Source organism: Marmota flaviventris, chromosome 7 (genome assembly GCF_047511675.1).
Source record: "Marmota flaviventris isolate mMarFla1 chromosome 7, mMarFla1.hap1, whole genome shotgun sequence".
Lineage (NCBI taxonomy): Eukaryota > Metazoa > Chordata > Mammalia > Rodentia > Sciuridae > Marmota > Marmota flaviventris.
Window position 1 is genome coordinate 114,489,778 of NC_092504.1, and position 15,214 is coordinate 114,504,991.

A 15,214-nucleotide genomic window follows, 5' to 3' on the forward strand; every position below is an offset into this window, starting at 1 on the left:
CTGGTATTAAATATCAGAGACATGATATTGAAAGTCTCTTTTTTTAGTTTAAGACATATGTATCTTTTATTCAAAACTAATCCAAATATCATGCATATGCAAATCTTCCAATTTAAAAGTTTAGAAAATCCATACAAATCTAACAAATTTGTATTTCATAATAAAAACAGTTTCCAAGTTAGAAAATACTTAAATAACTACTTTATCTTTATTATTCAGATCTAACCATATTTTTAGATGTTTGGCTTCCAGTATGGGTGCTGCTTCAAATAAAGAGTTCAAAAAAGACATGGGACCTGAAATCTCAAGGAAGAAAAGGAGAAAGAGCCACAAATGTGGAGATGGTGGAGAAGAGCATTTTCAAGTTTAGTGATAAATAAAAGATAGACCTTCCTGGATGGATGAGCTTGAGGTCTTCATGAGACATGGGTAAGAAAAGGCAGGGTGCTGATGACAGTGAGCAGTCAGGAGCTCTGGACCCTGGACTCAGGTGGGCAGGGGACTGTTCACCTAGTGTGAGTTTTGACATGAATGACCATGACTTCCGGGGGTAGCGTGTATGCAGACCATCAAGGGCAAGTAGTTTGCCTCTGAATAAATAGTCAGGACTCAGTTTCTACTAATCACTCTCCCATTCATTAACTATGTAAACTTGTTGAATAAAACACTGATGTGGATTTCATTTTTATAACTTGGTAAATGTGGGAGTCTATATCCTCTCAAGGTATTATAGATTTTAATTTTTTTATAGATTTTAATGGATCAAATTAAACGAAAACCTCTTGATTTAACATATGGATGAAACACTAACATTTGTATCAAGCCTCTTTATTTTAGGTCAATCATACTTGGAATCTGTTTTGTCCTTTGGCCTAAAATTATAATATGTATAGCTTTGTGGCTGGACCAAGTGGTATCCTAGCAACAAAATAATAAGCACTTTCTTTGCAGTAAGTTAATAACCTCAACAGGCTCACACATAGAGAGAAGGAAAAAATGCTGTCACTCTGAAACAAACAAATTCTTTCACAGGATAACTGATAAAATTTATGTTTTCACTCATTCAACGCGTATCTGTTAAATACCTAATAAATGCCCACCACAATGATAATAATTGAGGATTCAAGGTTGGTGTCTAGCATGAACCTGGGCTTCTGTATTGAGCAGATTATTTTCAATTTATAAATTGTTGGACCAAGGATTCTCTGATTTCAAATGAAAATTCATTGAAGAGATATGTGCCTGTATTAGAATTCTCCAGAGAAACAGAACCAAGAGGATATATATATATATATATATATATATATATATATATATATATATACATATTTTATATATGTATACATATATATATATATATGATTTTAAACTTTTAAATTGGAAGATTTGCATATGCATGATATTTGGACTAGTTTTGAATAAAAGATACATATGTCTTAAACTAAAAAAAGAGACTTTCAATATCATGTCTCTGATATTTAATACCAGTTGAGTAGGATTATATAGACCCTTTAAAGCTCACACTTTGCCATCATTTGAATGTGGTTACCAAAAAATCAATATATATATATATATATATATATACAGAGAGAGAGATTTATTAGGAGGAACAGGCTCATACAATTAGAGAGGCTGGCAAGTCCCAGGATCTGCAGGGTGAGTCAGCAAACAGGAGGCCCCCATGATTTTGTTTGTCTGAGTCTGAAGGCCTAACAACAAGGAAAGCTGCTGCTGGGTAGTTCTAAAAGTAAGGCCAGCAGGTCGAAGACTGGGGGAAACTAATGGATCCATTTGAGTCTAAAGGCAGAAAAAAAGCCAGTGTCCCAGTACAAAGGCAAGCAGGCAGGAGGAATCCTCTCACCCAGGGAGGGTTAGTCTTTAGCTTTATTCAGGCCTTTATTGATTGGACGAGTCTTTCCAACATTACAGAGGGCAATTGTCTTCATGCAGTCTAAAAATTCAAATATCTTATCCAAAGTAGCTATCCAGAAATGTCTAGAATATTATTTGGACAATTATCTGTGTACCTCATGGCCCAGTCAAGTTGACACATAAACTATGTAATTAACTATGTAAACTTGTTGAATAAAACATTATTCAGCATAGTTTCCATTTCCAAGGCTAATGCAGTAATAGAGATGAGACAAAATGATGGACTAGGAGAAGAAAAGGATGACAAAGATTTGAAAGATATTAAGGAGGCAGAAGGAAACGGAGGACTGGATTTCTAGAGAAAACATGCCATTGACCTATACTTCCTAATAAGTGTTTATTGGGGAAGTTTGGGAAAGGAAAGTGCATGAGGAAAACTAGTAAAATTAAATCAATCCCCTGCCCCAAGTCCTCCCACTATGGAGCTACCATTTGTGAGTAGGTATTTGCATGATTCTGTTGCATATGTGGTTATATATAAATGCCATGTACCTGGAATTGGGAAACTGAGAAAAGGAGATTCAAAAATAAAACTGGGAAATTTCCAGGCAAAACCAACATGTGCCCTTCCATTGCTGCTGCTCCCTGGACACAGTGCTGCAGTTCTGAGACAAGTCACAAACACATGGTTGTGAGCAAAATATTAATGACAACCTTGAGAAGTCACACAGTTCACTCTCCTGCCTTCAAGTGCACATTTAAGTCTTTTCACAAATGAGATTCTTTGTGTTTTTCTACTTTTCCAAAAAGGACCATTTCAGAGGCTCATTCATTATCAGTAATATTCAATTTCCTCCCAAACACCGTCCCACAAAATATTAACATATAATAAAAATAATCTTCTAAAATAGCTAGGTGCTTCGATAATGTAATTATTATTGCTACTCTTAATGTCAAATGTTCTTTGTTCTACCTTCAAAAGACATCAATTGAGTGACTGGACTTGCTAATTGGCCTCCTTGGAACTCCATTCCTTCAACTGGTAAGTGAAAATTTGGATAAGAGGATCATTATGGAGCCTTTAGTTTTAATTTTGTATCCATGATTCTTAATGGCTTTAAAACAATTTTTTTCTTCCAGCTGTATGCCTTATCAAAAAAGGTACCATATTGCCCCCATGTGGTCAGAACTTAAATAGCACACAAATGATTAGTTAAACTAGCAAATATGTATTTTGTTTTGTTTGAATGAACTGAACGTTAAGTGAAATCCTACACCTACTAGAGTAAATCCTGCACTAAAATTCAAAAAACGTCAATAACAGAATTAATTTGAAACACCCATTCACAAAAAGTGTCAAGATTTTACGGAATCAGTATTGCAAATTTTTCATATAGGAATAATAATCCAAATACAAATATTAATATTAGTCAAAATTAATGAGCACTACAAGTATTTTATATATTTCATCTCATTTGATTCTTTTTCCCTAATTCATCATTTTTCAGATGAGAACATTAAAACCCAGTGGGGAAATGGGCCAAAATGTCACAATAAACAAATGGTAAGGCCAGCATCGAATCCAAGTTGTCTGACCCCAAAGACCAAATCTTTCACCACTTAATTCTCACTCAACAATTATATATTTACAAAGTCTAGTTCTCTAACATTGCTTTCTTACTGAGATGTTCATAAGAAAACAGACAAAATGCTTGAAAATGTAGGATAGTACATGCATAAACACAAGGACTATTATGAAAATTTGAGCTCAAAGAATGTTCACATTTTTTAATTATATATCATATTGTTAGTCATATATTCTTCATTTGGTAATTACCATCTTTATCAATCATGATATGATTCAATAGATAAAATATCTTATGCAATTAATGAGTTAACAGTTTGGGGGCAGCTCAAACTTTATCACTGGTAAGTGTGAAAATATGTATTTGATTTTTTTCTTTTCCTTTTGCAATACTGGATAGAACTGAGGGCATCATACATGCTAGGGACATGTTCTACCACTGAGCTATAAAATTTCATAATCAAGGTGAACTTTTTAAAGTTATATAGCTCTATGGAATGACTTTGTGAAATAGATGAGCAGTAGCAGTGTTTTAAGTTGTATAAAGAAAAAAATAAAGTCAGCTTTAGTTTTATAAGCAAGAAGGGCCTATCTACCTGCAAGATGCAACATATGACCTTGAAAGAAGGATGAAAGTGAGAGATGATACCAGGTAAAATTCATACTCTCCAAGCAATAGCTGGATGCCTTTAGGTGCTCTTTATTTCATCAGGAAAATTCTCATCTGCAAACTAAAGAGACAAGACTAAGGGTTTGTATGTGCACTGCTAGCTTCCACACTCCATTTTTGCAATGATTTTAAAATTGTCCACCTTATTTTTTGGCCCACTTTCATTGTGTCATAGCCCCCTCCATGGACCTGTGGGTTAGGTTTCAAAGGAAAACTCCCTTGGCAGGATGATGTTTGGTTAAGCTGCAGGGAACTCACTTTGCTATTTGTCAGCCAGTTCTGTAAGACTTGAGGCTACTGATCTTATCTCTGCCCATAATAACTTAATGCCACAGTACATTCCATCTAAGCTTCTTAAAGGATCATGCAGATACGGAGGGACAGGGGTTCAAAGTCTCTCTCCCCAAATCTCACAGCTGAAATCATGCTTCCCACTCTGCCATCCATACTATGTCTCATAACACCTCTTACTGTATATGTGTAATCTCAATGTCATCATAAAAAAATTCTCTAGGTTGCAGAGTCAGTGAGAATATAAGAGGAAATTATGACTGGGAAGGAATGACTATATGTATAAAACCTAAACAAGTTAAGGTCATTAGAAAATTACTTTATTTCCCTGGTGTTAATGAAAGTTGGCTCAGATACTACACAATTACAAATACAGCATTGATATTAGCAAAGATGATGATTAAGAAATAGTAAAAGAAGTCCCCCCATATTTAACCAACTCCTTGAAAAAGATGGAGGGGAAAAGAAAAGCTGTCAAGCGTTCATTTGGTAGGCAGAACAAACAAGTCCCCTGAGAGCTCCACCTAGTTCACAGGATAAAATCCCACAGCAGAACTTGGAGTCAGCAATGGCTAAACTCCAGGTGGTTGTGGCTCCTGTGTTAATGTCTAAACTGTCTGTGAACGCCCCTGAATTTTAGACTTTAGGTTATTCTTCTAATTATACAGAATCCTACAAGGATGGTTGTGAGGATTATCCCACTCTATGTTCAGGATTTTTTGAATCATCTTACAGAGCAGCCTGGCAATTCTGAAACTGAAGTTGAATAGTTTGCAGAGACCCCAATGGCTGAGTTACAATAGATGATGCTTTGCAAGACCTGGTGGAACTCATCTACCAACAGGCTACTTCTATTCCAAATTTCTCTTATATGGGAGCTGGCCTAAGTAATTACCTGCCCCATCATGTGACAATAAGCCCACAGCATGGCAACTTCCGCCAATTGCTACTTCAAAGATGAAGTTAAAGATCAGGCTGCAAAAGGAGATGAAGCGACTCCAAAATGATTTCATGTGTTTGTTCTCTTTCTGGGAGAACTTGATCTTAATTCAGAAATCAAGGGAACAAATGGACAGGTTACAAGAGCAGATATCCTTCAGGTTGGTCTGTGGGAATTGCTGACTGCCCTCTTCTCTAATCTGATGGATGACAAGTTAATTTGTGCAGTGAAATTACTGAAGTTGACAGGGTCAGTTTTGGAAGATGCCTGGAAGGAAAAAGGAAAGGCTTATATGGAAGAAATTATTCAGAGAATTGAAAATGTTGTGTTAGATGCAAACTGCAGCAGAGATGTAAAACAGATGCTTTTGAAGCTTGTAGAACTGTGGTCATGTGACTGGGTTAGAGTCCATGCAACTTCAACATACAGAGGAGCAACACCTGAAATGATCCTAACACTTTATGAATGAACCGACATTTTATACATGTGATGGTGTTGCTTTCACTGCAGCAGCTGAACCAGATGACCCAGAGAAATATCAAGAACTACTTGAAATAGAGGACTCGTCTCCAGATTATGAAGAAAATGGAAGAGATTTATCAGGGAGTGGTGATCTATATTTGGATGATGAGATGGACCCAGAGATTGAGGAAACTTATGAAAAGTTTTTGTTTGAAATCAGAGCATAAGAAAAAACAGTAAAGTTAAATTTCAGCATATCAGTTTTATAAAACAGTTTAGGTATGGTGATTTAGCAGAATATAGGAAACCAAGAAAAATGTGTCCCACTTATACCAAATTAAGGATGTTGAGTTATGTTACTAATGTATGCAATTTTAATGTTGTTTAACACTATCTAACAAAATCAACTTTTTTCCTATAACTTAAAATGTGTATATATGAAATAGTTTATTGTGTACGGTTAATTCCACTGTTTTGGCTTGGCTACAATAAAATTGATTTTGAAATTAAAAAAATGAAATAGAAATAGAAGGGATACAATCTTCAAGTATGAAATTATTTTTGTCTAAGGACTTAAACAAAGAATAAAATAATAGGCTGGGGTTTTGGCGCAGTGGTAGAGTACTTGCCTAGCATATGTGAGGCACTGGGTTCAATTTTCGGGATCACATATAAACAAATGAATAAAATAAGGGTTCATCAAGAACTAATATATATATATATATATATATATATATATATATGTGTGTGTGTGTGTGTGTGTGTGTGTGTGTGTGTGTGTGTATAAAGTTGAGTACTGGTTCTGAATCTTTCCCCAAAAGGAAACTTTATTGCCAAACAATTATAGCTACCATTATGAATCAACTCCTATGATCCAAGCACTGTTTACTCATTATTTCTAATCTTCATAACAACTCCAGAACTAGAAATTAGTATTTCTAATTTATACATGATGACATTAAGGCTCACGAAGGATAAATAACTTTCCTAAGGTCACAAAGCCAGTAAACAAACAAGTGCAAAAACCCATGTTTATTCAAATACAAGAACGTGTTGCATCCACTCCATTATGTCATTTGGCATTACCTAGGGTCTTAGCTCAAGAACTGCCTTAGAGACTCTGTTGTAAACAAATGTGATATTGAGAATGCTAATCAAATCGAATCATTTAAATCAAGTATTCCCTCAAAGCAATACTACCAAATTATTCTGCAGTTCACAGCCTGTGATCTGATTGCAAGTCAAATCTCTTCATCATATCTTGCTTGAGATAAAGGTTTTCCTATTATTTTTAAGGATAGGGTATGATTTACAGTCAGTATGGGTCACCCTTGTTTTCACAAGTTTCATCTAATTCTAGTTTTTCTGTTTGTCCCTTTGCTGTCAGCCTTTCTTTTTCTTATATCTCTCCCTTGGGATAAAGTGATATTTGTACAGGAAAGAGAAGTCCTAGGCATGTAATTCTTGCAGGCTCCATCTAACTGGAGGGAAACAGATAGCTATTAAAGCAGAATGTGGCCTTGGCATAAATGATATTCACAGAATAAAAGACACCAGAATTACTTTCTTAGACTATGAAAATGTCAATTATCTGCTATTTGGAATTATTACAAGAATGAGAAAAAGGAGTTTTAGCCTCCTACAATATGTTCTAGTCATGTTAGAAGTACTGTTTTTGTCGACTGATCCCAGATTCTTTGGAAGAAAGGAGGAGTGTGGAATTGTGCGTGAAGACAGAATGACACTCTTTTGCTGCTGTGGTTAATAATGATTCTAAGGTAAACCCATTAGTGCCATCTCCACTGTGTGTGCACGCAGCAAAGCTAAAGCATTGGTCTATTCACATTTATTCAAATGTCATCAGAACAGAAATGGATGGAGGTTTCCATAGAAACCACTCATGGTTTCAGGTGATTCTCGGGGCGTTTGTTCCATTAACTGTTTGGAGAAAGGTACATGCTGTGGCTTTTCATGGGTGCAGTTTTCTTTCATCGTCAGAGCTTAGCTGGTGGATTTCTGCCTTCCCCTTTGATATTCTGCATTTCTGGCTGCCCCTCTCACAGCTTTTCTTCTGTGGCTAAGAAAATCGACAGAGCCAACTCGACAATTGCTGCTAATACTGATAGCTGATCACACATTTCTTCTCTTTTGGCCAGAAAGAAAGTTTGAAAGTCTCTTACCTAGAAATTTATGTAACATAATTTCTTGTTCAGAATTTATATCATCTGTAAAGAATGTTGCCAATATAAAGGGCAAGGAAATGGCAATGATTTAGGTATAAAAAGATTTAGGTATAAAATTTGAGGTTAAAAACAATAATTATTAAAAGAAAAAAAAAAAAACTTCAACACAGACACTAGGCAACTAATTGCCTAGAAAGTCCCTGGCCATAATAAAGAAAAAAAAAAATGGAGGTGGGGAGTTACCAGGGATTGAACCTAGGGATGCTTAACAACTGAGCCACATTCCCAGGTCTTTTTATTTTTTGTTTTGAGACAGGGTTTTGCCAAGTTGCTTAGGGCCCTAATACATTCCTGAGGCTGGCTTTGAACTCATGGTCCTCCTGCCTCAGCCTCCCAAGTCCCTGGGATTTCAGGCAAGCACCACCATGCCTGGCGCTAAGGGAGAAAAATTTTAAAGATAAAAACCAAATCAACTCAAAAGGAACCCAGTGACTCCCATGAGTAATTGAATATCATGCTTTCCTGTAAGCTTTATGGGAACACAGAAAACCCAGACTGCACTACAAAGACATGCTTCATAAAAGAAAGAAAGAAAACGCACAGCAAGAATTGCAGTAAGAAATAACAAGATAGGTCTTGGAGTACCAGAGGGCAGCCTGATGTAGGTGAAAGAACCCATATGGGCTCTGAGGCCTGAGGACTCAATAAATACCTCACCACGTCCACTTACTATTGGGGATCTTGAATGAGTTCCTTAATCACCTTACCTGTTAGTCTCCACATGTGTAAAGTGAGGATAATGATTCCACCTTGGGCAATTATTGTAAGGATTAGAGATAATGGAGAAGTTCCTTCCTATCTGTGTATTTGTTATCTGAAACCCTGTAATCCTGAGGTTCTGCCCAGATGCAAAATTCCTCATAGCATGAAAACACTCACTGGAGAACTCATCTCTTATAAAATGGGTATTTATTCAAAAACTGTACCCAGATTAACCCTTGCATCTTTCTCAAAGTACTTGACAATTTTTAGCTGATTCTGTTTGGACTCTCTAATGAAACTTGAGTACTCATGAATTAAAAGGAATGCCTTGAGAAAGTGCAGGATTCTATGAAACATATGATAGTATAAAGAACTGCAGAGGACACATTGTGCTGACTAGTGTCAGAGTCCACTAGAGTCAAATATTAGACCCAGCAGTTACTAGATGCATCACCTTGAGCAAGTAGCTTTTAACTTTTCTGTTTGTCAGTTTATTCATCTATAAAACGGAATGATACTATCTATTGTAAGGATCGGACAAAGTTGACAATAAATGATGGCAAGGATGTGGGGGAAAAGGTACACTCATCCATTGCTGGTGGGACAGCAAATTGGTGCAACCACTTGGAAAACAGTATGGAGACTGAAGGGAAAGCAAGGAATGAGAGACAAGGAAGTGAGAAATGAAAGACAGAGACCAGGCAGAGGTACACCAGGAGAGTTTATAGTCAAGCTGACAAATAAAGGCCATCTCTCTCTATGGCGGAGAGAGGCAAAACAGGCTTGGGTTCCAAGACTTTTATGGGACAGCCTCAGGAATCACAGCCCAGGGGGTCCGAATGCAGGCAGTTAGGGGTTGGGTTGGTATGAGGGAGTGGTGAAAGGCTCTTGGGTGGGAAAGCGAAACTTTTTCTTAAATTGGCAGCTGTCACTGAAGATGGCCATCCAGATGCTAAGCAAGGACCTTATGGAGATGCCCCAGAAAATTTGGAATGAAACTACCATTTGACCCACTATCCCACTCCTTGGTATATACCTAAAGGACTTAAAATCAGAATACTATAGTGACACAGATACAACAAAGTTTATAACAGCTCAATTCACAATAGGAACGCTACGGAACTTACCTAGGTACCCTTCAAAAGATGAATGGATAATGAAAATGTGGTATATATACACAATGGTGCCGCAGTCTGGCTAGGCACAAATTACAAGCCACTCAAGCAGGAACAAACTTTATTTACGAACTCCCACGAACAACACCCACGCGGCCTTCTCCGGGACACACCACACACCAACTGGAACTCCCTCTACTGGAACTTCACCAACCAATGCGAACTCTCCAGGAATCCCTGCTAGAGCTCAACTGGAACTCAAAAGTACTGGCAAAATGCTAGGCGCCATCCCAACTCGGCTGTGGCTCTCAACACAATGGAATGTTACTCAGCCATAAAGAAGAATAAAACTATGGCTGGTAAATGGATGGAACTGGAGAGTATCATGCTAAGTGAAATAAGCCAATCCCCAAAAACTGAAGGCTGAATGCTGTCTCTGACATGTGGATGCTTGCACAGGATAAGGAGTGGGGGAGAATAGAAGTTCTTTGGATTAGACAAAAGGGAATGAAGGGAAGGGAAGGGGTCCGGAATAGGAAAGACAGTAGAATGAATCAGACATGACTTTTCTATGTTCATATGGGAATATACGACCAGTGTAACTCTACATCATATACAACCACAAGAGTGGGAAGTTATACTCCATGTTTGTATAATATGTGAAAACACACTCTACTGTTATGTATATCTAAAAAGAACAAATTAAAAAATTGGTAAACTGATTAGAAGGCATGATGCTTGGCAATTTATTATAAACATGAAAATTTATTAAGTAAATCTGAAAGCAGACAGCCTAACAGCAAAAGCATTTAGGAATGAAGTAAAATGATTAAAAACTCAGAAAAACCTGGAAGGTTCAGGAGATGACATAAATTATAATATGTAATATATAACTATCAGAAAGTCTGAGAGGGATTTATGAGAATGGAATAAGTTCTGGAGTATTTTCCCAAACACACACAAAAAAATGACCATGTCTGTTACTGGGCCGCAAACATCAAATATAAGGCTGTGGTAGCTGCCTCCAAGATGGTGCCCAATGGTGCCCACTTACTGGTATTCACACCCCCCATAATCTCCACCTCTCACGTTGTGTAACAGTAGTCCACTTATGTTTTTAATACAGCCCTTGCTTCCCTACCATTGCAATTTATTTTTAAAAAGATATGTTTCTCTTCCTCTTTTTCTCCTCCTTCTTAATCTCTCCCCCTCCCTAATCTCAGGGGAAATAGGATTGCATTTCTTCCTCTTACTGGGCAGAGTTCTGTGCTTGAGCACACACTCACCACAGGAATGAAATAGTTCAGACATTGGGGATGATGCCAGAAGATCTCAGAAATGACTATCTCCCAAATTGAATCACAACTCCAGACAGAGGACATGTGGAATGTTGTCTTTGAATCACTTCTTAAAAAACACTCTGTTCTCCCAGAAGGGCAGAACACAGCCTCTGGGACAGGACTTCTCTGTGTCTTTTGCTAGTAAAACAATGAAACTTATTTTTTCTTTTTTTCTCAAAACTGTGTCCCGGTTATTGGATTGGCACTGATTGAGGACAAGAAGTGAGTTTTTGGTGACAATTGTACCAGGCTAAGTCTGAGTAACCAACTCTAGAAGAAAGGATATGTTCAGGATTCAGTTAAGAACACACTCCTACTTAGTCATGCCCCCTCTCTTAATCTCTAATCACCCAGTCGGGAGGAAGATAGCTGTCATGGTCCAAGCAGCCCTCAAGAGAAGCCCGGGTGATGAGATTCTGGGGGCTTTGTCCAAAAGCCTCAGAAGAACTGAGAACCCTTGTCTACAGCTTGAATAGAATCCTCTAAACTGAAACTTCCAGGTCACAGCAGCCCTATCCAAGAGCTCATCTATAACCTCATGTGAGACTCTGAGATGAAAACACCCAGCCAGTGCTCAGACCCAGGTCCTCAGCCCACAGAAACCATGTGGGATAATAATAACAATAAATATTTTGAAGTTGCTAGATTAGGAGCTTATTTTTTTTATGGAGCAAAAGATAACTAATTCAAGGTCAAAGGAATTACCATGTGCTATTTTGCAAATGTGATGGGAAAACTATATCCTACCATATGTTCCTTAAAGTATTTACTCTAAGAATTAGCAGATATTTCTCATTTCTACTTTCCCAGATGAAAACTTTTGCAAGCCACTGAAAATTTGTTTTTAGTTTACTATTTAATAGATACTTCTGATCTCTTTCTTAAATGATCTATAAAGACCTATGTAATCTGTGTGCTTATATTTATCTCACCTACCACTTTCCTTCTTTTTTTTCTTCACATCATCCACATTAACTTTCTTTATGTGTCTGGAACATTCCAAATACTTCTATCTTCAAGGTCCTCGCAAATATTAGTCTTTTTATCGTCACTTCTCTTCCCCTATTTATCTGAATAGCCATGTGGCTCACTTTCTCTTCCTTCAAGTCTTTGCTCAAATATCTCCTCATGAGCAGGGCCTGTCTTGGAACACCATACTAAAAATTATAACCACACCCCTTCACACTCCGGACTCTCCTTATCTTGTTTTATTGCCCCTTACCAGTTGTAATGATTTTATTGAATGCTGCTTCTTACTGGAATGTCAGATCCAAAAGGTCAAAGATTTTTGTCTCAGTAGCCCCTTATTCACTAATGTATCCTCATTGCCTAATACAATGACTGACACTGAGTAGGTGCTCAATAAATATTTGTTATTATGTAAGTAAGAAAAGTTCTTTTTTTCTTTCTTTATTTTTTACAATAGCTATTACCCTGGAGAAAGGGTGACTGCCTATATTTAAATTTCCTAAGAGGACTGCCCACAAACAGAAACTTTGCTCCAAAAGCAAACCTTAGGGGTTTTTTTTTTTTTTAAAGTATGCATTTGAATGAGTTTCAAGAAAGGGTTAAGGTGCAAAAGAACTGCTGAGGTTAACATCAACATTGACCTGTGAACTTATTATCTCAATTAAAATTTTTATCACCATACTTTCCAAGAGCAATGTGACTTAGCAGAGATGCACATAAAAAGACTCCCAGGTTTTCCCTCTCAATACCCAGAACAGATGTACATAATTTTTATTACCAATTTTGCATCAGAGAATGTTACTCACTGTACCTAGTAAAAACGAAAGATGTAAAGCAGATGTTCGTTCTAAAAAATCTAAGAAAGCTACGACAATCAATTGTGAATACATCTGGAAGCCTTATTTAAAAGAGATTATAATGAAATGAAAGGCCCAGGAGAACCAGCTTCATGGATATGTGCTGTGTGACAGGTGCAGGAGCCTGTGCTTAGAAGGGCCCGTCACTTTTACTGTTGCCATCTTGAATTTCTTAATACTTTCTGAACATGGAATCTCCATTGTCATTTTACACTGATCACTACAAATTATGTAGCCAACCCTAAAGCCCATGAGGATTGTATGTTTTACTCTTTCACTGTCACTTACTGCCTAAGGGGGTAGGTAGAGATGGAATGCTCAGAAAGTCAAACAGGAATTTCTCTCAGATTGATAATCCAGGTGTATTAGCAAACTTTCCATTACTATAACAAAATACCTGAGACAGTTCACTTATAAAGATAAAAGGTGAAGTTTGGTTCATAGATCTATAGGTTCTAATCCAAGACAGGATAGTTCTACTCCTTTGGACATTTGATAAGGACAGCACATCATGATGTTAGGGAACAGACAGATGGGAATGGCGGGAACATGAGGTTAAGAGAATAATTATGTAAAATGGGCCCACTGTGCTGACCCTCACATGCTTTCTTTTCCAAGAAGCAATTTACCTGCAGTCCTGCCTGGCCTAAGTGGACAGGATATATCACATTCCTCAGCAAATTACCTGTTGTCTTCAGGAGAAATGCAGGCCCAAAATGATGTCAATAAGAGGAACTCAAGTTACCCTGGTGGTGAGTGGGGGGACTTTTGCATGCCCTTTCATAGATGAGATCCCCAAACTCAGAGAGATAAGGATAATTCTTCCTAACCATACAATCTGCAAAAATTTATGGTTCTAATTATAACTGGCCAGCATTAGAGCCAGGCGTGGAAGCGGCTCTGGAGGCTGAGACAGGAGGATCACGAGTTCAAAGCCAGCTTCAGCAAGGGCAAGGTGTTAGCCAACTCAGTGAGACCTTGTCTCTAATAAAATACAAAATTGGGCTGGGGAGGTGACTCAGAGGTTGAGTGCCCCTGAGTTGGATCCTGTTACCCAAAACAGAAAGAAAGCCATTACAATTGGTCAGCATGGGCTAAGGTGACCTTGAGTTGTCGTAGCAGTGGGTACTTGCAAGCCTGACTTCATCATGTTGTCACTCAAAAGTCAAGAGGTGGACCTAGGCAGGACTCTCTGAAACTTCTCTGGGATCCCCAATAAAGCCGGTATGAAGAAGAAGCATGCTCTCTCCTTCCGGAGGAGACAGCTAACAGCTCTTAAAACGTATCAGGTAACTTATAAAGCACTTGACATGATTAACTTAAGTAAAATTTCATTACAAACTTAAGAAGTAGGTGCCATCTCTGTCCTTTGTAAAAAGGAAGGTCCACAACATTATACACGAACACTTGTTTATTTTCGCACAACCGTAAAATTTTGTCACGTGTTTATAAAAATTGGCTTCATGGATGCCTCCGTGTAAGTTCACGCACTATATTTCAGGTCTTGAATATTAGCAAAGCATCATGGAAAGAAATGAAAATGGGGCCAAGTTAAGTTATGTAATGTTTTGAACAACCAATAAAAAAAAAAAAAATTGATAGCCTTATTTCTGCAAAAAAAAAATATATCTATAAAATGCAGTGCAATATGTAACATCACCTAAGAGGAATTCATATTATATTTGTGTTATTTGCTAAAAATATTATTTAAAAACCAAATTAAGTTTCCTAGGTTCTGAATATGTATGTAACTATTATACAGAATCAATTCCCACTAAAGTAATAAAAAGATTTTCTGCTATTAAAAAAAAATTCAACAAACAGCCAGAATCATCAATCAGAGATAAAGGGAAGAGAGATAAAGGGTCTCTGTCTAGAAGTGCGGGAAAGGCAGTTGTCCTTTCCTGTTACTGTATACAACGTGCTCCCAGGGGAAACCCTGACACTCAAAAGCACGTGGTCAAGTCCTTGAGTATCTTTAAGATTTACAAATAAAATAAAAACCCCAGCAAGAATCCCAACAGCTTCCAGCTCTCTGGAGTCCCAGGTAGGAGCCATGGGGACGCCCACGGAGGGTCACCTCCCCGGGACCCGGGACCGCGCTGGCCCCTCCCGCTCGCCGAGCCCACGGATGGGGAGGAGCCGCGAAAGCGAAAGCCGCCGCGAGG

At 37.7% G+C, this 15,214-nt stretch overlaps 1 pseudogene; it reads left to right on the forward strand.

The window, feature by feature from the left end:
* The first annotated feature begins 4,920 nt into the window (after positions 1-4,920).
* Positions 4,921-6,060, forward strand: LOC114081940 (polyadenylate-binding protein-interacting protein 1 pseudogene; annotated as a pseudogene).
* The last annotated feature ends 9,154 nt before the right edge of the window (positions 6,061-15,214 follow it).